At 47.5% G+C, this 25,261-nt stretch overlaps 1 protein-coding gene across 1 annotated transcript in view; it reads right to left on the minus strand.

Annotated features, from left to right (window-relative positions):
• Nucleotides 1-25,261, minus strand: part of NEXMIF (neurite extension and migration factor) — a 173,074-nt gene that overhangs the window by 25,303 nt on the left and 122,510 nt on the right. The window lies entirely within an intron of this gene.

Here is a 25,261-nt window from a genome sequence, read left to right on the forward strand (position 1 = left end):
AGGGTTAGCTCCTTCTTTTTACAGCTTATTAGGATTACTAACGCATTTAGAGAAGCAAAAGTTATCTTTGTCTGGGATGGGATGAGAGGAAGGCAAGAGAGGATTTCAGGGATTTCCTAAACTTAGCTCTTGATACATCAAGCCTGCAAAGAAAGGAGGAAAAGGTGGTATTTGTTGGAAGAGCAAGACCTGAATGTATCTGAAAGAGGAAGAACCCTGATCCCACTTCTCCGTGGCACAGGCCATATGTTAGAACCTGATATACTCTATGTATCTCCATGAGGGTCATAAATCAACAGGTCTCATTCTTTTCCAGCAGATCTGACTTCAGTAGATGGGAACTCAAATATAACCAATACTCAGGAATAGCTCACATCTACCTTACACTGCCTCTCAGCACAAGATACATACAAAGATTTTCAGGAATATCTAAGAAAAAATCAGTAAATTGCTATGGAAGGCTTGTAAAGCCACAGGAGAGTGAGTAGCTCATTAACAAGCTTATTAACAAATTTGAAGAACACAAGCCACCACCATCAGCAATATACCAAAAAGCAAACCAAAAGCCAGACCACAGCAGCTCAGGACTGAGGCCCTTCCAGCCCCGGGGTTCAAAAACCAGCAGTGGTTCCAGAACATCACCCAGTACTGGAAATCAGAGGAAAACTGACTGTTGTGCAAAGTAGTGAAGCAAATAAACAGCTTCTCTGAAACAAATACTAGGTGAGCCCAAGAGAAGCTAAAAAAGGTTGCCAACCCTGCTCATAAGAGATACTAAGGAAAACAGATGTTTCACTTGGGAAAGAAAACAGACACTTTTGGACAACTTTAAAAGGGATCTCTTCTCTCAGCTGTCTATTTGAGTTTGTGTGAGAGGTAAAAACCTCCTTCAGGCAGGAGGAGGAGATAAAGTCCTTAAACGACCCCCCAAGGGATGGGGAAGCAGCTACTGCCACTTACCCAAAGACTGAGGAGCAAGCAGATCCACCTTGGTTTACAGCTGAATTTTAAGGGCTCCAAAATGTTTTGATGGCTCTGATTAACTAGATTATGCGTGGAGGAAATACTCCCTCCTACTGGACGGGACCAAAGAGAGCTGTAGTAAGCGTATTGGTGACAGATCGTACCAACTTTGTGTCCTACAGACTCACGTCATGGATAGATGTCAATGCTGAGTGCAGGCCATCGCGCTGGCAGACGGCCACGCACTGTCTGGGCTGGGTGTGTGACTCCTGATTGGTCAGCATTGATGGCAGGCAGGCAAACCCCTGAGAAAATGAAGAGGGTACTTAATGCACCACGCAATAGTTACAAAAATAACGTTCAAGGTACCACAGCAAAGCCTCGCGCCAAGCCAAATGGGAAAAGAGCAACAGAAACATTTTTCTTCAGAGAGGAGTTGAGAATTTACATTTTTGCTTTGTTAAGCAGAGCTAGCATGTGGTGTTGCCTCGACGGGGTTAATATTAGCAAGCATGGTCCCCGCTGCTGCCACTGCCCCATGCTCTGCCGGCCACCCTGCCAGCTGTTACAGGTAGAAGAAGAAAAGATGCCCAAAGACAGCCCATAACGTGGCTTTTTGCCTTTCCTGCTTAAAAGCAATTGTATTCCAAACATGTAGCTTTCACTCAATCTCCGGATATAAAGTTAAGATAAATCAGAAATGTTAAGAGCCTGCATTTCTGAGAAAATGAGGCTGGAATGATTAAAAACTCCAACCCTCATAAATCTGCAAAGGTTGAAAATTCAGTGTGATACTGGGGTATTAACCTTACAAAAACACAAGGACCTCTCCAAAGCTAATTATGTATCAGTCCAGTCTAAAATAACAAAAGCCATGAAAGAATAGTGCGGGATGGAGATTCCTTGATGGGCAGAATTGCTTCATTTAAATGAACTTATTACCAAAATTCTCTTTCTGCTGGAGTATTTACGGATAGGTCTATAAGACAGTATCTTAAAAGCTTAGCAAACTCTTCCTGTGAACCTAATCAGGAAATATGAGACACCAAGGTCAAGTGCATTAATATTACAGCAGCTTACTAAGAAAGGGACGTTTCACAGTCCCGTGCACACTGGATATTATCAAATAACTCAGCTGAAGAAGGGCGTGTAAAATTTTGGTTAAAGATACAGATTAATACGGAGCGAGAACACCACAAGGAAATGGATTTGACAGAGGCACGCTGAAGAAAAGACTCAGCCCTAAACTTTATGGTTACCTCTTTTTTTGACTTATTAAGGCTTCCCATCAGACATATTCTCTTCTTGTCCCTCTTAACCACCAGGTTTAAAAAATGAAGAAGGAAGAGAGGGATTTTTTTCTGTACAGATTTGTAATATATTAAAGTTTGGACTAAGGAGGGCAATTAAGCTGGCTGGTGCTGGAGGATGATATGAAAGCTCATCAGGATATTTGCAGTAACCCTAGTGGGGTAAACATTTCTCTTTTCTAATATCTTCAAATTAGAAATTTTATAGGAAAAAGGAAATTTTTGCAAAGCTCGTTTGTCTCTTATTAGCAATTAGCCAACATGGACTCAGGATAAAAAGTGTTAATTTCTAAAGTATACCTAATTTTCATAAAAGCACAGCTAGGAAGACCAAACAACTGCGTGCTTGGCTTAGGCACAGGAAGAAATTAAGCTGGAGCAAGGGGAGGAAGGGCTCGCTCCTCCCGTATTTTATGCAAAGAATCATTTGGAGGAGCCTTGCAGGGCCAGTACCCACTGGGCCAGTACCCACTGATGGTGGGGAGCGATGGCTCCAGCCGGCTGCGGTGCCCAGCTGTGTCGGGGGAAGCTCCCACAGCAAAAGCCAGTCCCCCGGCGAGCTCTGCCCCGGCTGTTCCCCCCTCACCCTCCTCCCCGGGGCACTTACCCTGGGCAGCACGCACCGTGTTGTTAGCTACGAACCAAGGGGCTGTCTGCACGCCTGCAGGCATGTCTGCATGCAGAAGGACTCACTTTCTGTCCTTGCTGCAGTTCCCCTCCCACGGCACACACAGTGCACTCTAACGCGGGCCGTCGCCGGCTATGAGAAACTAAGGGAAGTAGATCGCTAGAGAAGAGACAAAGGTGAGAGACCCCCCCCAAAATGGTGATGTTCCTCAGGGATGTGGAAGACAAAAATCCCTCAGCCATCACATCCATGTTTCTAGCCAGATCCTTTGAATATTCATGGAACAACTTGAAGTTTTATAAGGATTTTTCCTTTCTATATACGTAAAAATGACTATATTGATAGCAGATGGGCTCTTCCATATGATTTTCTTTTTAAACTTCCAACTTCATGCAATTCCTGCCTATTCCTTGTGCGGGGAAAGGAAAGCCTGTGCTTTTAGCTCCAGAGTACAAAGCTGGGTTTACTTCTGTTCGTTTGCTTTTGCTTTCAAAACGCTGAATTACACAACCGGGTAGGAGCTCTGAGATACTTCGTCGTCATCGTTTTTTTCCCAGAGACCACCTCGGTGCATTGGGTCTGCCAGGCAAGATGGATCTAAAAGTAAGTTACACTTAGAGAAACTACACAGTACCTATTGACTTAGCCGTATTTTCATAGCAGAGTGAGCAGCTCCCTATAGCTGACACAGTTAGACCATCAAATTTTACGGGTAAAATAGCTTCACAGTCTTGTCCTGTGATGTGCATCCGAAGGAGCGAATGCTTCTGACTAAAAAGGAATAAGGGTAGGGAGGAAAAGCAAATGATCGCAACACTCATCACACCGAGAAAAGAAATTATTAGGCCTGATAAGGAGTCTGAACTGATGACAGTTATAAGATACCACCCGTTTTTAGCTAATGATTCAGAAAAAGGATGCATTATTTGAGGGATAATAAGCGGTCATTTATTTAAAGACTTATCCTAACGTATATGCTGGAAGAAGCAGAGCAAAGGCTGTACGAACACTTTACCACTCTCCTTTCGGACCGTTATACCCCACTATTCAAATACAGAGATTTAATAGCACTGTATTTAGTTGTAAAATGCAGCAGCTGGTTTAGTTTATAGGGCTCCTGCATTTACAAAACAGCAAGCCATTTTACAGGGCCATTTTATACCCATTCCTCTTTCCCTCCACTTTCCTATTCACGTTTAATAAATCTGCCAACATTTGCCTTTGAGAACTGGTTCATTTATTTAAAATTCCCAAACAGCCCCATCCACGACTCTGCATGCCGTAGCAGTTCACCCGATTAGACGAAAGCATCAATTAAATGTAAAGTTACATCTCTTAATTTTCACTTGGAAAGATTTTGGGTTCCGCCAAACACCGAAGGCAATTTCTGAAGGCAAAATCCCGCATTAAGAGAGATTGCAGCTCCTAAGATATCAGTCCAAATCCCCATCCGTATCCAGGTAACAATCTGGAATGCTGATATTTAAGAGGAAAAATATCTGGACAGCTGCCCCATCTCCCTGGGAAGCAATGTTTAGTTAAAGTCTTGGATATCACTGAAAGAAGATGTGGAGATGTCACACTGCGGCTGAAGCATTTTTTCAAGTGCTGAATTATTCACCCGTGAATCTCAGATGTGAAATCCAAATGCTCCGGTACTGCCCTGGCTTTAGACAATGTCTAATTCCTTTCTGTGCCACTGCAGGGTCTCTTCATCAGCTTTCTTTCATCTATAATCACAGCCAGGTCATGGATTATTAGTCATATTCACTGCAGAATTCAAACCCTGCTACACCAATCAGCCAGCCTGGGACCCCCGAAAGGCTCCCCCCGCATTACTAACCGCATGGCTCACCGCCGTGCCGGGGACCCTGGCGCTGCTTCGCAGGGCACAGGGGGCACAAATCGCCGCAGCCATTTGCCTGAGAGGAGAGAGCTGAGGGGCCGAGCTGGGGAGAGCGCCCCAGACCCACCTGCCGCCCTGCAGCTCTGCCCGCCCGGCCATGGCACGGCATGACCTGCGGCGGTGCAGCCGCACGGCACCAGGGAAGCCAGCTCTCCACCGCCACGCACGTCAGAAACTTGAGGTATTTGCCCCACACACGGCGCCTGTTCCTGGGATGTGAATTCCTGCAATTCAGGAATGGAAGGAAAAGCCATGTGATGCTTTGGGCTCCTTTTTCACAAGCCTCAGGTACAGCGAGGCCGGCAGAGCACGCCAAGCTGCCTGATGTGCAGCCCCGCCAGCACAGCACCCTCACTGGGGACCTGCTGGGGACTGAGGACCCTCCATCAGCTGGCACCAGCCTCAGCACCCCCTTGCAGCCACAGTGGCTGAGCATCACCTGGCCACACGCGGGCCACTGCCCTGGCCACGCTCCCCAGGTCCCGCAGCCACCTCGCCTCCCCCACTACCCAGCATCCAGCACCCATTATTTTCCTTTTTGTTAACTTTTTTTTTTAAACCGAAAGGAAGACAATATGTTTCCCCGTTCTTTCTCCATGCAAACGGAGTGGGAAGAAAAAAAAATCATAAACAAAGGCATTTATCAGCTTTTGCTGGAGGTGCTACTCTGCATATTGAGCTGCACGGCTGCAATTGTTCCATTAGGAGGACCTCGGTTATGTCTGCAACGTTAACGAGTCTTGGAGAATAGAGGAAAAAATACTACGGGCAATGCCGCAGCAAAGATAAATAGGTAAACATCCTATGCCTGACATTAGTTAATACATCACAGCTTTATTCACTTAGGGCAGCCGTGAAATCAATTCCTCAGTAAAAATAAAAAATTTGTAGCCAAATCTGTGTTCACAATATGAGTGAGGCAAGGAATGATGTAACGGGGAGGGAAACCTTGCCTTTGCTGTATGTTTTAAGTCTTGCTGATTTGTCTTGCCTAATGCAAAGCCCTGCTAAGTACTTTGTTTTCCACAAAACACAATTTTTGCCATTTTTCCTCAAAAGTAAACAATCTGTCTTTTTTAAAACTTTCTCAGAAGTCAGCAGCGATGTGTTCCCAGCCTCTGAAGGACACTTTATTGTAGTTTCCAAAGTATCCTGGCTAAATTGGTAACAATGATGGAAACCACAGGAACTGCTAAAAATAAAAAAAAAACACCTTCTCTTTGGTAAAAGCTAAAAACCATTTTAAACTGGTCAACATCCAGTCTTATTTCTGGATAAACTTCTGCCTTACACTGTTAAGAATGAGACTCCGACAAAGTCAAAACAAAACCGAAAGCAGCCTACTAAATGGAGACCGACGGCTGAATCCATGGTTTCATGCCGATTCCCCTGGAAAACCAAGACTAGATCATGGATAACTCCTCATCTGCAATAAAAACAAATCTGTCGGCATTTCCTGCAGATCCCGACGTGGCTGGAAACAGGGCTCGCTCTTCAAAGACAAGCAGTCATGACATGCAATCCAATAAAGCAAATTCTGCCCAGCGACCGAGCATTACAGCCCTCCAGCAGCGCGCATGCCGTGGCCACCGACAACCTCACCTTGAATTAAAAGGGCTTGGAGGGAGGAATCCGGCTTCTACGGGAATGCTGTGAGCTTGGGGATATCCACTGTTGCTGCAGAGATGCAGGAAACCACTACAGACCCAGGATTTTGCAAAAGCAACACGCACACTGCACCTGGAGGCTTTCCTCTTGGGTGCACGTTGCTCGTGTCCCCATGCCACCCATCCCTCTGTCACCTGCCCATGCCGCCCCGGCCCCCAAAGGCATGCAGAGATGGACAGGGGGACCACCTCTGGGGGTGTGCCTGGCCAAAGGGCTGCGTGAGGGGCAGCACGTCTCCATTTTCAAGAGCAGGATGCAAGTGATGGATGGGCACGCAGTGCTGCTCAAACCCAGTTCTCCATTCACCTAACAGACCGATGGCTGACATTCATTACAGAGCCCGGCAAACAGTGACAAAAGGGGAAACACAAAGGAAAATGAAGCGTTCAGGCTCTGGCTTGGCAGTAGAAACATCATGAGGGAGGACCGGTGTCACTGAGGTGGCTGCACAGTGCCATCTGTACCCTGCAGCGCTCGTAGCTCCAGCAGTCGCTGCCAACACGACTGGCCTGATCTGGACAAAACCCAGCTGCTTCCGCTCCTCAGAGTAAGTGTTAGTAGATCACCAGGGTGCACATTTATTATCTATAAGAGGAGCAAGTAGCTTCTTTTCTACACCCTACAGCCAGCCCTACTGCTGGGATAAACAGGCGGTGGGGAAGGATGCGACCTCCACGTCCCGTGGCAGCGCAAGGAGACACAGCCATCGTCAAGGGATGTAACACAATCCAGGCAACGCCACGGCTTAACAATCCTGCTCTCCAATCTGCAATTAAAAGGCGCGCAAGGCAGGAGCTTGGGGATCCCGCACATCGTACTGGCACCTCGAATCCCATTCGGACTTTCCAAACCATTCAGTGCTTTTTTGGGCGGCAGCCGTGGGTTACGCAGGGGCCTGTCTATTTTGAGCTCAAATTGATTGGCAACTTTGAAGAAAGCACTGCAAATTGCGGTGCTAATCACAGCAACTCCAGCCATGTAACTATATTAAAATAACATCAGTTCTGAGACAGAAAACTGAGAACAGCCAGGAAATGCTGAGCTGAAGTTGCCTGCTCTGGATCCTTCATCTTGCCCGCTCGTATCAGGATGCTGTACCCTCCCTGTTTTTTTCCCTCTCCGCAGTGATCTGGTTCCAGATTCCAGATGGCTGCTCGCACCGATTCAACAATAATAACACTCAGTATTTCAGCGCTGCTTTCTGCTTCCTAAGCGCTGGGGCGTGTTTTCAGAAAAGCGAGTGTTTTTGCGGTAGCTGCGCTCGAGCGGTGGGTATTGACTTTCCCAGGCTGCAGACATCTGCCCGATGCCACCTGCCTGCCGGCACACATCACTTGCTGGTGCAGAGCTGCAGCCCTGTATTTTTAAAATACAAGTGTCAACCGTACCTGGAAAAGGCCACTCATACAGCTGAAAAATAATGTATCCCTCCAAGGAAACATTGACAGATGCAGAATAAGGAGATGGTTTAAAATTTCTCCTATGCCAAGTTGTCTCTAAATCCTTTCACCGGAGATAAGGAGAGACGGGGCTTTTTGACAAGCTGGGAAAGGTGGCAATCTGCTCCAGGCACGTGGGTGCCTGCACCTGCCCCCCAGCCCCATGCAGCTCTGCCTTCCCCCAGCTCTAAACCAGAAGAGCCTTAGGGAGCACCATCTTCTCTGTTCCCCAACAGCCTGCAAGGAAAGACCAGGTTTCCATCCCCTGCAGTGAAGACTGCTGGCTGCCTCCCTTCTGCACAGGCGGGGTGAGACCTCAGCATCTCTCACCAGTGGCTGGAGAACTTGGGGCACCAACTCCCACTCCAAGGTAAAAGCTCTTCAGTCGTAGAGACATGATGACACTGTGAAGCATGCTTTGAAAAGTGCATTCTGTGGGTGTTATTTTCCAGCTCATCAGTTAAGATGTAAAAAAAAAAGTTTCATTTGGACTAACCAAACATCGTCCTTCAGACTCCAAGCAGGGACACACACCCAAGGCTGGTCCTGATCACTGCCATGGGTCAACCAAGCCATGGGCATTTGTGTTCTGTGGGGTGCTCTCGAGCTCAGGCAAAGGGGCAGGATCCTGCTCGGGAAGAGGATGTGCTGCATCCCGGCTGCCTGCGTGGGACAGGCATCAGCATGTGTGGGGGGAACAGCTCTTCAGTAGATGTGGATTAAAAACCTTCAAGAAGAAGAATCTGCCTCCCATATGCTGAAGGGTGTCCCAATTACTGACTATCCAAAACAACAGATAAAAAGGGAAAGGGAACAATACCCTCCCCGCCGGCTGACAAACACAAAGGTCGTTACAGAAGGATAAATCACTCAGTTCTCCCCTTCCATGCACTTCACTTAGACTGGTGAAATATCCTTTACAATAGATTAAATCAAAGTCCATCGTCAAGTTCAAGAACACGTTTAATGCAGACCTATTCATTTCAAGGAAGGTCTGTACAATGGATAGCTTTCCCCTTCAAAAATTATACAAAACTGCATGCTTCCTTTTCATTCTTCTGCATCTTAACATGTAAAAGAGAAATATGGCATATTTGTAACACAGGAACGTGTTCTAGAAATCGTAGTCTGCTGTAAAAAGTGTATTTCACAAAGACTTTCCATGGTACAGGGACAAGGATCACTTGTTGATAAATTACTTTCACTCGAGAGAGTGGAAAGACACATTCGTGTGCACCATAAGTGGTGTGATTGTTGAGCAATTTGATGGAAGTCCAGTAAAACGTGCTGTACAGGTTTTATTTAAACTCATTTAAATCAAATGAATAGACAGGGAGAGCACTGAGAGACAAAGCAGAGTCCTAGATGTATATGCACCAAAGCGTATCTTTGGAGTTAAGGAATATGTATACCGAATTATTCACTTAGGCTGCCCTTAACCTCTTGAGACTCACCTGTAACAACCGTGACCTGAGCAGCTCCATGGTGTAGCTTCAATTCTACATTCATTTTTAAGTCACGTGAGGAACGGGCAGCAAGGGACACAGCGCAAAGCGCCATCGTTGCAAACAGCTCCACACCACCACAGGCACCTCACAAAACCAGAAACCTCCACTGGAGGCTCAAGACCACGCATGCATTTGCTGATGGAAAGAGGTTTGGTACCACCTCAAGAGCTGCAGGTAGACACATGTGCATAAAAAAAAGAAATAAAAAAATCCCTACTACCATAAACCCAACACGAGAACAGAGCCGAAAGCCAAGACACACTCAAACCACGCAGCAAGCTTTTCAAACCAAAGACACAGGAAAAAAAAGACTTGGGTAAATGCTTCTTCTCCCAGTCAGGGAGAAGAGCCAGAGTTTTGTACCTGAACTCTTCCTATGGCACAGAGGAAATGAGCCCCCGGGATCTGTGCCAGGGAAACACCATGTCCATCCCAAAATGAGAAAATTCATTTTGAAGATTTAGACTCCTGGAAATCAGTGCAGAGCTCTGGATTGCAAAGATAACAGGCTGCCTAAAAAAGTCCCAGGATTTCATTAGGACTAATAGCTGTGGGGAAACAAAAATGCTCCCAAACATGCCTTACAAACACAGTCTCTAGAAATTCTTTCAAAGATATCTCAGTTAGAGCAAATGACGTGCAGAGACTTGGTTTGCAGCAAATAAGTGATCCTGCCTCCCGGAGAGCAGTGGGAGGAGGAGCTGGGGGGACAGAGGCTGCAAGGAAAGCAGGGGGCAGGCTGAGCCTCTGCCCGGGGCAGGGTGGGAAGCAACCAAAACCTTTGCTGTGGCCAGGACCTCCAGTGAACTCTACCTGCACAAGTGCCTACAGTTCCGAAGCAGGAATTCATCGCATCTCCTCTTTGCTGAAGAAAATCCAGTTGCAAGACAGGAGCTTGGTGAACTCCAGCGTGGAGGGAAACAGAAGAGCAAAGGTGAGCGGGCAGAGGCACTGGGCGCCCAGCCTTGTGCTGCCACAGCACCACGCGGTCAAACACAAGCTGCTGTCACTGCAGGCTTTCTGCTGATTTCATCAGCAGAAATCTTCCTGATGGAAGAATGCAAGAGAATTGTAGAATCACCGAATCCCAGACTGGTTTGGGTTGGAAGGGACCTTAAAGCCCATCTAGTTCCAGCCCCCTGCAGTGGGTAGGGACACCCACCACCAGCCCAGGCTGCTCCCAGCCCTGTCCAGCCTGGCCTTGGACACTGCCAGGGATGGGGCACCCACAGCTGCTCTGGGCAGCCTGGGCCGGTGTCTCACCACCCTCACGGTGAGGAATTTCTTCCTTCTATCTCATCTAAATCTCCCCTCTTTCAGTTTAAAGCCATCGCCCCTTGTCCTATCATTACATGCCCTTGTGAAAGCTCCCTCCAGCTTTCCTGCAGCCCCCGTCAGGCACTGGCAGGCTGTGCAGGGTCTCCCTGGAGCCTTCTCCTCTCCAGGCTGAACCACCCCAACTCTCCCAGCCTGTCTTCATGGGAGAGGTGCTCCAGCGCTCTGATTGCCTTCATGGCCCCCTCTGGACTTGCTCCAACAGGTCTGTGTCCTCCTTGACCCATCCGGTCCATGATGTCCCCCGTGGTCTAGCAGACAGCAACATCAACTGGCATTGTGAAAAAACAAGCCTGTGTCTTAGCAGAAGAGATAAGAGCAACAACCCACTGAAGTAACTTAAGAGCAATGCATAAATTAAGTTTTAAACTAGTCCTCTGGCTGTGTCCAAGGCTCTTGTTTAAGGGAAAGACATTAGCGCAACATCTTAAAGTCACTTAGAGGATTCCTGTCCATTACCATGGAGAGGTGAGGCCGTGAATGATGCAGCAGGCAGAGCCTGGTTTTTCACCCTGGATCTTCAAAATGGGGATTGGCATGTCGAAGTGTATCTAAAGCACAGGGGACAGGCTGCTTTCACAGCAGGACAAGGCCTGCAGCAATTTAAAGTGATGGCTTTTGGCTTGCCACGTTGGAGAGGTTAATGGAGGAGGTATTGGACAGCATGTCTCTCAGCCTGTTTGTTAAACCGACATGATATCCCGGTGCATGCTAAAAATCTCCGAGCAGGAACTGATAAATGGGCTGCGGTAAGCTTAGGGTTGCAAAGCTGAAACTAGACCCAAAGAAACGTGAGTTGTTTCAAAAAGAGCCAATTTACCCTGGGCACGGTGAGGTGGAAGCTGTCACAGCCTAAATGAGAACAGAAGCTGTGAGGACCGGCCAGCCCCTCGCACGCTCCTGGATGCGGAGTTGCAAAGGGCTTAGGTTGCGTTATAAAAGGTTTATTTGCAAGTCTGTCAGTATTGCAAAACTGTGTGGGAAAACAGAGTTTTTTTTCAGTGGCAAGCAGAGTGAGACAAGCACCCCGAGAGCTGCAGCCTGGCTCACCCCTGGTTTAAAATGCTTTCATGGGATGGATGACAGTTTTAGGGCTTCTGCTTCGGGTTCACCCCCACCTGAAAAACACAAAGGTCTTGACAGAGGAGTGGCTTATCACAGCAAAAACTAAGCACTGTAGCTTAGAAGCAATTAAACCACTCAGTGATTAAGTCCATAAAACATTTCCACTGCTATTTGTCTGGGAATAACTTGCTAGAAATGACAGACCCCGCTTATGTGTAATAGGTTTAGGAAGCTGTAGAAATCCCATGGGATGGGATGCCAGGCATCCAGGCATCCTGCGGCACCAAGATGCTGCAATCAAACGCAGCCCAGGGCCCAGCAAAGGTTGCACTGCCGCCTTGGCTGCAAAGCTGAACCCCATCTGATGGGAAAAAGCAAAGCACTTGTGTGCAGGAGAACAACTGTGCCCAGAAAGAGAGGTCTGAAACAATGGAAACCTGTGCTAGAAAACATACAGCTCGCACCACCGTGCGTGTAGTTACAGGGTATTTTTGCCAAGTATTGCAGCAAAAATAGCCAAAACCAAAGAAGTGAGGAAGTAACTGAAAACCATGGCTCAGGGCAAAGACACCCAAGATTCACATCAACTGAAGAAATCTTTAAAATCTGAGAATATTAAACATTTCCTGGTCTTTTTAATAGAGGGGGTTGCATCAAGGAAATAACCTATGACAACAAGTTTGCTCTCCTACCTGAAGCGACCCACAGAACTGGGTGCTGCAACTACTGGGGTAAGGGCGGTGGTGCAGGGGGTACTCACGGGCTCCAGGGCTCAACCTACACCTCGGCATAGGGAATGACGATGAGCTGCCACTCAACCGCACAGACAACGGCCATGCAAACCAGGGCTGGGAGGAATCCAGGTTTTTTCAGTGTCCCCTTGGGCAAAAAACCCTCGCAGTTGTGATTTTGGTGACCCTTCCACCTTTCACCTCGGCCCTGATGCTCCACGTCCAGCCAGTTTCCCCCAGGAATCTGCCACGCTCCATTAGCCCATGGACAAGCAGGAGATTTCCACGTGCAACCCTGAGCCCCAGTAACGTTTATTTACATGGGGGCAAGCAGTCCGGTTACGTGTCTCAGTTTGCCAGGTGACAAATGCCCTCAGCTCCCATTTACTCCAAGATGTGCTGAGATCCTTTCAGAAATTAAACCTCTTTATTCCAAGGTAAATGACGCATGTTTTGCTGCACAATCTCTTTGCCTATTATCCACTGTGCCCATTACTGAATGCAGGTGTCACAGATGGTGCAAATCCATCGTACTGAAGGGCTTTCGTCCTCCTTTCTCTGAGCAAGTAATATTTTCTCTCAATAGCAACCAGAACTCTGGGTTGAATTGGCTCAGTCGTGTCAGGTCACTGCTGTAACTCCCCTGCCAACCAGCACAGATTTCTCTTCTAGCTTACTGTTGCTTTTCCTGGCATTGATTTGCTAATATTTCATTAATATATCCCTGATATGTGTTCTTTGTATAGCTTGGGAAAAAAAATGACATCGTTACTCTCACTCTTTAGAACCGATTGTGGGAGGAAGGTGAAGTGCCACTGAATTTATGCTAAGATTTAAAAGGATGCTATCAATTTGAAACTCACAAAGTACTTCAATTTTTTTTCACCTCAGTTAACAATCTAGCAGCACTGTAGAAGTGAAGGATTTTAAATGATCTAAATTTAGTGCTTCCAGCTCACCCAGTGTCATCAGCTCTGACTGTCTGGTGTCTTTCCGAATGCTTGAGCTCCTGGAGTCAAGCGATAACATGAGAGTCTCACCTAAAACAAACACGTGCGTCTAGCCCATCAGACTGCAAAAAAAAACCACTTGAAAATATGAATCAAATATGACCTAGAGGCTCAAAAAACAACCCGCACGTAAAAGAATTAAAGATTTAATTATTTTTTTTAAATTGTGTGATTTAAGTCAGTCTTACAATTCCTGAGCATGTAAGGATTAGCCATGTTCCTTATCTTCTACCATTTCTCTAGTTGGTTCGTATTTTACCCTGAGCTCATCCTTGCGCACTCACCGTTGCTGCGGCTCCTGCTCTGGTTTACCTATGTGATGTCACAGTTGCATTAAATGATGTTGATTTGCTTGGAAATGCAAAGCTACAAGATGTCTTATTTCTTCCTTTTTACAGAGGTTCAAACGAAACAAAAAAAGGTTTTGGATGGCAAATGACATTGTACTTAAAATAGCGTGCAAATAATAGTTGTGTTTGCTACCAATTCACTACGCAAGGTCTCTTTTACAGTCATGAGCATGTACTCACACTACAAGCTAAAGAAAAACTAAAGTACAGGAGATTTTTTGGGAGTCACATATTCTTGAAAACTTTATAACGTGTAGATGTGCATCATCCACAAAAATACTCCACGGCAAGTTAAAATCTAACTTTTAAAAACACAGCTCTAAAATGGCTCAATGGATGAAAACCATTTTTGTTTTCCAATTTTACTTTTCTTTTTTTTTTAAAAAAAATTGCATCTGGGCTGACAGCTTGAACACTGAGCTGCAGCCCATGAGACAGAAATACCAACTCAATCTTAACAGTAGTGCTGCTACCAGTTGCTATAATGATCTTAATCAAAGAGTATTGTGATAAAAAAAGGACTCTGGTGTGGCTGCCTTTGGCATACCCTAGATATCAGTGTCCAGATTTCACACGATGCCGTCGGAGAAGCAAATTTCCCTCTCTGGCGAATTGCTCCCTAATCCATTCTCTCGTAAAAGGGTACCTGCACGGCACTCTCAATATTCTCGACGCTCCAGTTTATCCCTCTACACCCCAAAGTCAGCAGGGAGCCAAGGGGAGAGATGCTGCCTCTTGCTCCTTCCCTTCTTGCCATCCCTGCAGCAGAACCACTGCCTGCTGTCAGGAGGAGAGACTGCAGTGTTAAACGTCTATTAGCATGCACTGACCTTGCGTTTTTCAAAACCAGAGTGCTGCCGCTGGGTGACAGAGTGGGATTTCCACGCCGCGTTACACCAAACACAAGCACATGTCAGGAGGCAGACGCACGCGTGCAGCCGAGCAGCAGCGGTTTTACCGCTGTCGTAGGCAAGAGCATCTAAGCAAGAAGCCAGCACGAAGGCTCAAGCCAGGGAACCGGGCTAAAAGGTATTTGAGGAACCAAAGCAACACTTTTCAAAGTTCCTGATGGTATTTCACAACGTTGTCTGGTCTTAAAAGAACGGCTGCCCACAACCATCTCCCCTCGCTGGATCCCTGCCATCGCCCTCCCTGCTGCCGTGCGTGGTACCCACGGACCCCGGGCAGGATCCAGCTCTGCAGTGCTCAGAGCCACACAGGCACAAATTATCGCTGCTGTGAAAATTTTACGGTCTAATTTGTGGCAAAATGCAACAGGTGCTATAACACAGGCAGGGGAATGTGAGGAGGAGGAGAGTAACACCAACGGGAACAAATGCCTAGATAGACAAGGCATGCACAGGGAGATGCTCTATTTAAATACTATGCCAGTTAAAAGTTAAGCAAACAAGTCGATGGAACAAATAATGCACTCCTACCTCCCACCAGCTGAGAGATACCACGGCAGAAATAGGTCATGCAAGTTCAGATAATGAAAGCGTATCACGAAATACTATTTACACCACATACAACCGCATGTGGCTGTGTATCTGCTAGATGGAGGCAGCTGTAGCAGGCAGGCTGTGTCTGCGGGCACGTCAGTAACCGTGCTGAGGCTTCCCCTCTGCTAGGCAGGCTGGGGGCGGGGGGGGGGCTGGCTGCAGCCAGAGTCATGTCTCCTGTGGGGCACACAGGTGCCAGCGCTGCAACAGAAAACATCTGGAAAGCGTCGTGTGCTTGGGACACATCTGCCGGATCAAACCATACAAGCTGCCGGGAATCTGCACTGCCGGGCAAAAGCAGGAGGAGAATGGTTTTGAAGGCAGCAAAACAAGCCAGCAGCCCGGTATCCCAGGTTGAGCCAAGTAAGAAGGCAGAGAGAAGCTGCAGCCCACGGTGCCTCGTGGGCAGAGGGCACTTTGTCCTGAAAAGACTTGAACGATGATGCTAATAATAACAACCTCTAAAAGCTCGAACGTATTTATACTGGGGAAAAACAAAGAGTTAGCATCTGTCACCAGCCCTCGCTTGCCAAGGCGCAGCATCCAAAGTACTTCTTCGAGTCCAGATTGGCAACTCTGGGCAAGCGTGGCCAGAGCGGCATGGGTACATGATCCGCACACGTGCCACCGGCCCGGCTACCACGCCAGCGTCCCAGCCACACCAGCACCTCCACTGCCACGGGCACCCTGCAGCTTCCCCTCGGGTGGCGGGGTAGGTCTCCAACCCCCCCAGGAGGACAGAGGGTGATGAGTACGATGGGTGCCATGGCTGGAAGGATGCACTCTGCCTCGTAGCATCACGCATCCCAGCTCCAGCTGCCCGGGCCTGTTTTCCTAAAATTATTTTTCACTGGAAAGAGCCAATGCATTGTGAAGGTGTTTCGGCTCCGTGAGGGCATTTCTAGTGTCCTGGTGAAGAATCCACTGTGAAAAGCAGGAGTAATTGGAGAAATTCAGCTCACTTCATGGCATCTCTAAGCACAGATTAATTATTGGGGTTTAGATCACTTAGATCATTTAGAGAGGTATCTCACAGGCAGCTAACAGAGATGACCGAGGGATTGCCATTATGGCTGTAAATCCATGTTAGCTTTCCTCCCTAACACTACCAAGCCACACACTCTCCATCATTTCCTAATTTGCAAACCAGACGACTACTGTCTTTAAAGCTGACACTTATTTCACTGTATTTCCCAAGGATGCCAATATATAAGGTGACTTCCCTTCTGTGTGTTATTACTAAAATAACTGAAGATCACTGGCTGCGGTATTACTGGAAACAAAACAATAACATTTTCATTTCATTCCAGAAAAGTGTCTTTGCTAGACAGAAACATTCTTACCTTTGCACCATGCCTATTTACTGGGGGAGCAAAGCACAAACAGAAATAAGAATAAATGTTCACAGGGAAATACGAGCAGGTTTAAGTGCAACTTCAGGCTTAAGCAAAGCATTGTTTTACATAGCTATGATCAAAAGAAATGCTTCCTTTTTATTAGCTTAAATTAAAATAGCTATTTGGTTTGAACTTCCCTCCTCTGCATTTAAGTTGCAGCAAATCCGCAGCATCATATGAAGTTATAAGAGCAGTAAAGATGCCACAGGAAAAGTAACAACACACAGAAGTGGAACTGGTGGATATTCACTGTCCATGGCCAGCAAAGCACCAGCAGTAACCGGTCTCCATCATTAGCGAAAAGAAAACAGCATTTTAAAATTCCTTTTATTTAAATAGTGTGGTGCCATTGCTGTGCTGTGCGTTGATGGGAAGAGCTGGCAGAATTCCCTCTTCCCCCCTTTCTTGCCTCCCAGCGCCACGCGTTTAGCAGAGGACAAGGATCGCTCTTCCACACAGTCCCACTGGTGGGGATTGCTGTGGATGAAGATGCCCAATGCATGAAAGCCCAGTGCCGAACAATTGTCACCTGCCAAACTGGGCAACATGCAGACTGCTACATACCACCCCGGGCAGCAGCAGAGAGCTGGATGAGAGCCTGTCAACAAGGAAAAGAATAATAATGATGATGATAAAAAAATCAAAATGCTGCCTCCAAGCCTTTCCCACCAGGAAGGGATGGATGTACACAGGAGCAAGGTGGTGCAGGTGGGTGCAGCACATACCAGGGGGCTTGGTGGCTGGGAGGGGTCCAGCAGCGATGGGTGCAGCACATCCAGGGCCTGTCCCCGCCATGGAACTGCAGCTGGGACCCAAACCCGTCACTGAATTGCACTGATGCCAGCCTCCAGTACCTCTGCTGATAGCGGAATGACTGAGCTCTCACTGCTAAAAAGGCCTCTTTGAAAGTATGAGTGTCTTACATAAGATTGCTATAAACTGGTACCAAAGAAGAAAGCAAGTAATTACACTACTGCCTTGTAAGCTTTGATTCTGTGTTGGTTGGGAACAATCTTAGGATTTTTTGTTAGGCTTATGAGGGTAATGCAGAGAACAGCAAAGGTTTGGAGGTGGGGTGGTCTAGCTTTCAAGCTCCTATGTAAAAAGCAGGTTTCCTTAGAATCTCACAGCCTCACAGGCATGACTGGAGAGAAGCAGGAGACATTTCTGCCCTCTCCTAGCAGCTTATGTATTATTCCTTAAAACATAAAAAATAAAAAAAAAAAAGGAAAAGAAAAACTTTCAGAGAAATATGGTGCCTTTATTCCCTTATGTTGTTTAAACCTTTTTTCATGGCGCCACACAATGAGCTTTCTTTGGGAAGCAGAACAGTAGCTTTTCCTTAGACCACAGTAAAGCAGTTACAGCTTCAGTGCCTTGAGAAGGTGGTAGGTAAAATAAGAAAAAGGAGAAGAAGAAAAAGAAACCAAAAGAAAGGGAGAATGAATGAGGATACAATAGGGAACTTGAATCACTGAGAGAAAGGGGGGGTGGGGAGGGAAGAGAAGAAAAAGGCATCAAGTGTAGGTATAATTGCAAAGTACCAGCACAGTTCTGGCACCCGGGAAAAAAAGGCATTGTAGATGATTCAGGATTGTGACAAAGAATCCCTTCAACAAGTTGTCTTTTATCACAACTTTGCTGCCATACAGCTACACCGCAACAGGGAGAAATTGCATCATGTCAACAGCAAGTTTATAAAGATAAACCGATTCTGAAGACAGTGGAAATATGCTGGCAGTTACTTTGTGTTTTGCTTATCACGCTGCAATAAATTCACTGAGAACAGCATAAACAGGACGTTAGAAACAAAAATATGCTGGCACCTACAAGGGTCAGCTCTGCAATACTTTGGGGGCACAGACTCGGCACGCCGCCCAGCCCGCCCCCCCAGCCCCCAAACCACGGTCCCCAGTGAGGAAAGCTGAGGGCACTCGGATTCAGGCTCCTGCTTAAAACTCATTAAAAGCTCCTTAGGCCAGCCGCTACAGAACACCCCGACACCTCTTTGCAGCAGTGACTGAAGCCTCCCAATACACCAAGCAATAACGCTGTTAGCGTACGGCTGAAGTAGTGATTGTGTACGGGTGACCGAGCGCGGTGTCGCGTTTTCTGGCCCCAGGATGGTGGCAGGGAGGCAAGAGCTGCCAACCGCCGAGGGGACCTCTCGCTGCCCCGCGTGGGAGCTGACAGCCCCATGTTTCAGACCATGTCTGCAGGGAGCAGCGAAACCTTTGCAAAGCACCTGCCCCAGCAAAACAGCCGCTTTGCCCTCGCAAGGCCTGAACGACGAATGCGTTCAGAGCTCAGGAACACAATACTCTTTCACCACCTCTTTCCCATCGTTCGCCAGTCAGAGTGGACGTGGAATTGTACGGAAGGGCTTCTCCTGCCTCCTCTCGCAGGCTCCCTCGCCCTCCTGCCCGGCCTCACCCCTCCGCTCCATCCCAGGGAACGGCTGCTGGTTTAAATGCAAATAGCGCACATGCAGGCACAGGATCTTTTTTTAAATTCTGAAAGCTGAGACTTCTAAGTTTATCTCAGAAGGACACTGGAAAGATGAATAGAGAGAAATTATGCAGAGAAAGAGAAAATATTCAAAGAGTAGAATTATGTATGCATAATTGCCTGGCTCCCTGGGGTGCATGGGTGAGTACACCAAGTCACTTTGTGAAATCATTCCCCACAACTCCTGTATCCTAATTATAGTGCTGTAAGTGGGGAGAAGCTAATTTCTAAACAGTCCTGATGGGGTAACTGGAAGAACCATGAGGATGCTGTTAACCCCTTGCCTACTGAGGGTCTTCAAGCAAAGAAGCAAGCACAGAAGAAAGAAATGAAATGCCAGTGAGCCCAACACATCGTTTTCTGGTTGATTTAAAGGTGTCCAGCACCAGAACCGAGCAAGCACAAGCTTTCAGGCTAAAGGAGAAAAAGGGCAGACCTGAGGAAATAGGCCAGAATGAAAAACTGCCAGTGAACACGACCCCTGCCCAGATTTCAGAGTTGTTTGGAGTCAGTGTTACGGTGCTTCTGCATCCCTTTGCTCTGTACAGCATGTTCTCAGCCAAAAGCTTTATAAGCCCTAAATACGCCTGTAGAGGAACCACTTTAACCATCCAGAAAAAGCAGCCACAGCTGCATGGTACCTCCACATGCCCCCCAGCGCAACATGACTACTTGCAGCAGAAAAAGCTCAGTTTGGTGCTCCCGGAAAGCAGCCGGCTGGTTCGCACGGGAAGGACCTGGTTCCAGTCAGGACCTGCTAATAGGACTCCTCATCATGCCCACACAGGTCACAGACATCTATGCAACAGCAAGCGAGAAAGGTCAAAACAATGTATTTTTGATTCATTACCTATGCAGTGCTTGAACCTGGCTCCTTTCACAGGAAAAATAAAAGGCACTGGCAGGGCAGCCCTGCCTTCAGCCCGTGCCCTCACATCGCCCTGCCATCTCCACTAATGCAGAAATCAGTCACCAACCGCCTTTTATTCTTGCCATGCTCAACAAGTTTAAGCTAACTAAAAACACTCCTGAAGTCCCTAAACTCAGATATTTTGACTAGAACTGTCACTAGTATTTTGACCAAATTCCCTTTAAGTTTCTCAGCCTGGTAATGTTTGTTCTCATTTACTACAAATCCCTTAAAACGTTCCAGTTAGCATGGGTTTTCCTTATTGGAATAGGTGCAGGCACGCAATGTTAGAAAGGAAAAAAGATAAAATACTCCCCTTTACTGATCTTAGGCAGGCAAAGAATTATTTTTTCCCTCAGCCATGCCCTGCACAATGTCACTAAAAGCATGAAATGTTGCTTAGGGCTTCCCCACTGGGGCTGGTGGGGCCGCGCACACACGCTGGGCGGCGGCCGCATCAGCCCACTCCTTGCAATACCAGGACTCCAACAGCTATCGCTGGGAGAGAGAGAACAGCGAAGGCCTTCACTCCAGGTTGCATTATTTGGAATCCCCTAGTTGTCTGGGTCTCTGTATTTCTACCACGCTCGTTCAGGCAGGGCTTCCCATGGCCGCCCCCCAGCAAAGCCCCACACGGGGCTGGATCTCCTTCAGCGCCCGCAGAGTCTATTCATCCAGGTAATGCAAGGCTGACACTTGCGTTTCCCCTCTCTGGGAAAAGCTCCCTCCAAAATTTTATAGGTATCCATGGGATTTAAGACTAGAAGATCATTTAAGAGGACCTCCTACGATAATGAGCAATTAAATCTTAGCCAGGCACCTCTTTGTTCAGGCCAATTATTTGTTCAGAGGAGAACTTCCAGAAAGACGTGCTTGACTTCAAGCATTGATCTCAGCACGTGAAGAACTCTCAGCGCAGTCTTACAAGTGATGAACTCTCTGCCAAGCCCAGATTAATATCTAACCCTTGCGTCCTGAAAATTAAATATTCAAGTCAAATTAATAGTTGTTGGGGTTTTTTTTGGCCAAAGTAATAGACACAATTTTACTACTTAATCCTCTCATATTGTCTCAAGCTCACTCCAATTACAGCCATTTGAACTGTGATCTGAGCTCCCCTGTGCTTAACGAACTAATTAGACCAAGGACAGCCAAACGTCCCAACTTCCTGAATACTAAAATCTTTGCCTAGCCAGGAGCGGCAGGACGAGCACCGCGTGGGGTGCCAGGGGAAGGAGGGGAGCCACTAGCAGAAGCGGGTCCCGTGTGGGTGACTTGGCCCCAGGGGTGTCCCAGGGCTCATCCTCATCAGCTGCAAGGCAGTGGGAACCACCACGATGAGTTGAGAAAAAAAAAAAAAAATCAGGAGACTGGAAAAGATAGTTATTCTCCTACGTATTTCTGTATTTCCTCGGAAGGAAATGTTCTGTTCTGTCTGAAGAAAACACACCATTTACAGACCCTCGTTGGAGATGTGAAGGACCAGACCCGTAAAGCCATTCCTGGGGGTGTGAGAGGTGACAGCAATGATCAGGGGCTTCTTTATGTCAACCAAGGGACCTGGGCCCACCTTCCCCTCTTTCAGAAGAGGGCCGCAAGCACAGACAGGGCAGGACTGTCTGAAGCTGCTGCACTGGGCAAAAAGCAAACACAGACTGCAACGTTGTCTTCTCTCTCTGGACCAAAGGCCATTTCAGCAGTCAGGGAAAAATAATTAAGTTCTAACAGGAAAACCTGAGGGAGAGCATCAAAACCTTGTTCTTCAGGGCATTTGCCCCAAAAGAGGAGATTCTGGTTTATAACCTTATTTCAGGGGAGGGTGGGATTCCGCCTCCCTCCTATTGATGCTGTCTTCAAACCCCTCCACAAGGAGCGTGCCATTCGCCCAAGTTCAGACGGCCCCTCAGGCTTTCGGCTTGCACCTCCTACCACCTCCTCTCCAGCAAGGGGAGGACGATGCAACCACACAAACTTAAGTAGATGTGGGGTGGCATCTCGCTGGGGCACACAAGGTCAGCACTGTAACATACGGACACACAACGCTGTCTGTGCAAACTTACTTCTCTTATTCTTGGGAGAAGAGAGGAAATCAAACTGCTGGGGTAGTAACATTGGAAAACAGATGCAAAGAAAGAGGCTGAGGAGGAGAAGTAGGGCTGGAACCGCAACGTGACAGGAGCGCCTCACCTTTAGCTCAGATCTGGACCAGATCAGCAGTGAACCAAAAATTTCCTGATAGACTGTTTATGGCTGAGCCTGGTTCTGAGCCTGCCGCAGCCACCAGCAGCACGATAGCAGCACGATAGCCTCCCGCATGACAGTACAGCAGACACGACACCACCTCAGCAGATACTGAAACTGCTGTCCATGGGAAAGGTGGTCCTGTCTGGACAAAAATTTGTAACTAAATTTGCACCACCTGGGTTAAGTTCTCTGGATGAACTTCAGGGTTGTCAATATAAGACTCATCAACCACATTAAATTCTTCTTATTGTTATCGTTATTAGTCGCCACATACCCAGAGGTATTCCCGAAGAAGAAACCTGTTGATGTTTGATGCAGCATCATTGCGTTTGCCATCAGCAAAGGTGAAGGACGTGAGATCAGGCAGAAAGGTTACAAGGATGAGGTCACAGGCTTACTCGATAAGACTTCATAACACCAGATATATCTGCCGTCCTTTTACACTGTCACCTCTTGCAGACCAGATGTCGGAGAAGAGTTTAAGAAGGGTCTGTAGGCACATAAGATGTCCTGCAGGAGCCTGTTCAAGCCACTTTCAGCATAACACAAGAGCAGGCTTGCAAGTGTCGGGAAGACATAGCCAGGAGACACAATGGGTGGTACAGAGGCAGAAGCTGCAGGACCAAGGACCATTGGGCAAGGGCAGGAAGGAGGAACCCTAGAAGAAGACTAAATTCAAGCAGCTTTCCACAAGAATTTGCAAACTGGCTAAGAGGGTGTCAGGAGATTGAGGACAAATCCATTCTAGTTGCTTAGCTGGGTCCTTGGTGCCTCCTGGAGACAGATCATCACGTTGAACTGGGCCCACTCCACAGCAGGGAGGTTCTGAGATGGGCCATCCTGCCAAGTAAAAGTCAACCAAGTCCTACCCCAGAGTCAGTCTCTTGGCAACACCGAAGAACAGGCCTGGAGGACCAGAGTGCATGTGTCACCCTTCCACCCTCAGAGCTTCCGTTTGGTGTGGGTGATCTTATGACAAGATCAATGAATCCTGATATAGCAGCACTCGAGATAAACGTTGCTTCAGAAGGGCTCTCGTGTATTTGGAGTGAAGAGGAGTTTGGGAGGGATGGATAAGGAATGAGAAACAAAGGAACATCACCAGCTGTTGGAAGCACTATACCACCTTTTGTACAAATACACCTTTCGCGGGGCGATACTTAAAACTACCTGCAAAATTATTTCTTATTTCCAAACCTTCCAATAGCTCTTGCAAAAGCTTTTTTTTTTGCATCCGCACAGAAAACAGCTATGGCTGTCTATGACACAAAGAGAGCTCCTATGTAATTTGCTCAAACGTGCTGCTGCAGCTCCCGCAGACAGGCAGCCCCGGTTATGAGGCAGCCCCAGGTAAGAGGCACCCACAGCAGCTTTCACATCCACACCCACGTATCTCCCTCAGCTCTGCGTAGATGAGTGCTGCACTCATCTCCCTCCTCCAAGCCCCAGGTTCTTCAGAGGGATGCGCTCCAAAATCCCAGGCATCATGAACCTCACGCTGCTGCCGACCTGCCAGTATCCTGGGATGTTACACGGGTTAAACACCTCCAAGAGGACTGCAGCAGGCTGCATCTCTGAAACGCATCTAGTTAGACCACAACCGTGTCAACAGAGAAACAATCACCCCGATGCCTCCTGAGACAAGGCTGCAGCAAGCGCTGCACACCACGGCAGCACCAGCACCAGAGGCTGGTGGCGCAGCACGGGGTGAGCCCTGACCCCCGCAAAGCCAGGAACAAGCAAGAGGCTGAGGCACACCAGCGCATCGTTTGAGCAGGATGCACAATCTAGGACACAGATCCATAGACAACAGCTTCTTCAGGGACTCAAGTCCCATAACCACGTAGTTTTTAATTTCTGCATTGATGTTAATTAAAAAAAAAAAAAAGGCAGGAAAAAAGTTAGGAATCTTCCCTCATCCTTTGGCCAGGTAAAGAAACGTAAAAGCTCCCAGCTCTAGCTGGCACAATGGACAGCATCACGGAGGGGAGGGAATGTTTATAAAACGTTTTTAAACAATTCAATTTTAAAGCAATTTGTGCGCAGCGGCAGTAGGCAGCCTTGACTGCAGCAAACAGACAGCAGGCTGGATCAATTGCGGGGTGGAGGTGGGTGCAGGAAAGCAGGAGCAGCAGACTGTGGCATTGAGGCTAATAGCTTTGTAGCAATTTATTCAGTGAGAAATACTGCATAGAGCGACGTGGGGGTCTGCACAGAAAGTAGGCAGAGTACGGCAATGCCTGGGAGGGAGATGGTCCCCGACTCTGGAGTGGCAGAGGGGATCAATACCCAACACTCCAGAAAAAGCAGGAAACTCTTCTTCTCTTTCAAAAAATAAATAAATGACAATTAATGGATCTAATCAGGCCATGTACAAAAAAAAAAAAAAAAAAAGGAAAAAAAATGTTGTTGAAGGAATGTCATGCAAAAACCCCTAGCAAGATAAAAGCTTCAACGCTTCACAGCATCGCTCCTGGTACAGTCCTTCCCTGCAGCCTGCACCCTTAGGGGTCCATGGCCCTGCCACCTCACCCTGAAACAAAATCCTGTTGCCAGCAATGGGGACGGGCTCTTCATTTTCTGTACCCATGACAAGGGAAACCCCACAGACTTATTTCCAACCCTTTCCCCAACTTGGTCCCACATCGCCTCTTCAGCAGAAAAGCTTTACATGGAGACATACCACCATGTCCCCCCTCTCCCTGGTGGCCTTCATCCATGCTCTGGATGAATATTTAAGGAATGGACAGAGAGTGCTAATTCTGAGATAGAACAAAGGGAAATGGC

The sequence above is a fragment of the Falco cherrug genome, chromosome 15, assembly GCF_023634085.1.
Source record: "Falco cherrug isolate bFalChe1 chromosome 15, bFalChe1.pri, whole genome shotgun sequence".
Taxonomy (NCBI): domain Eukaryota; kingdom Metazoa; phylum Chordata; class Aves; order Falconiformes; family Falconidae; genus Falco; species Falco cherrug.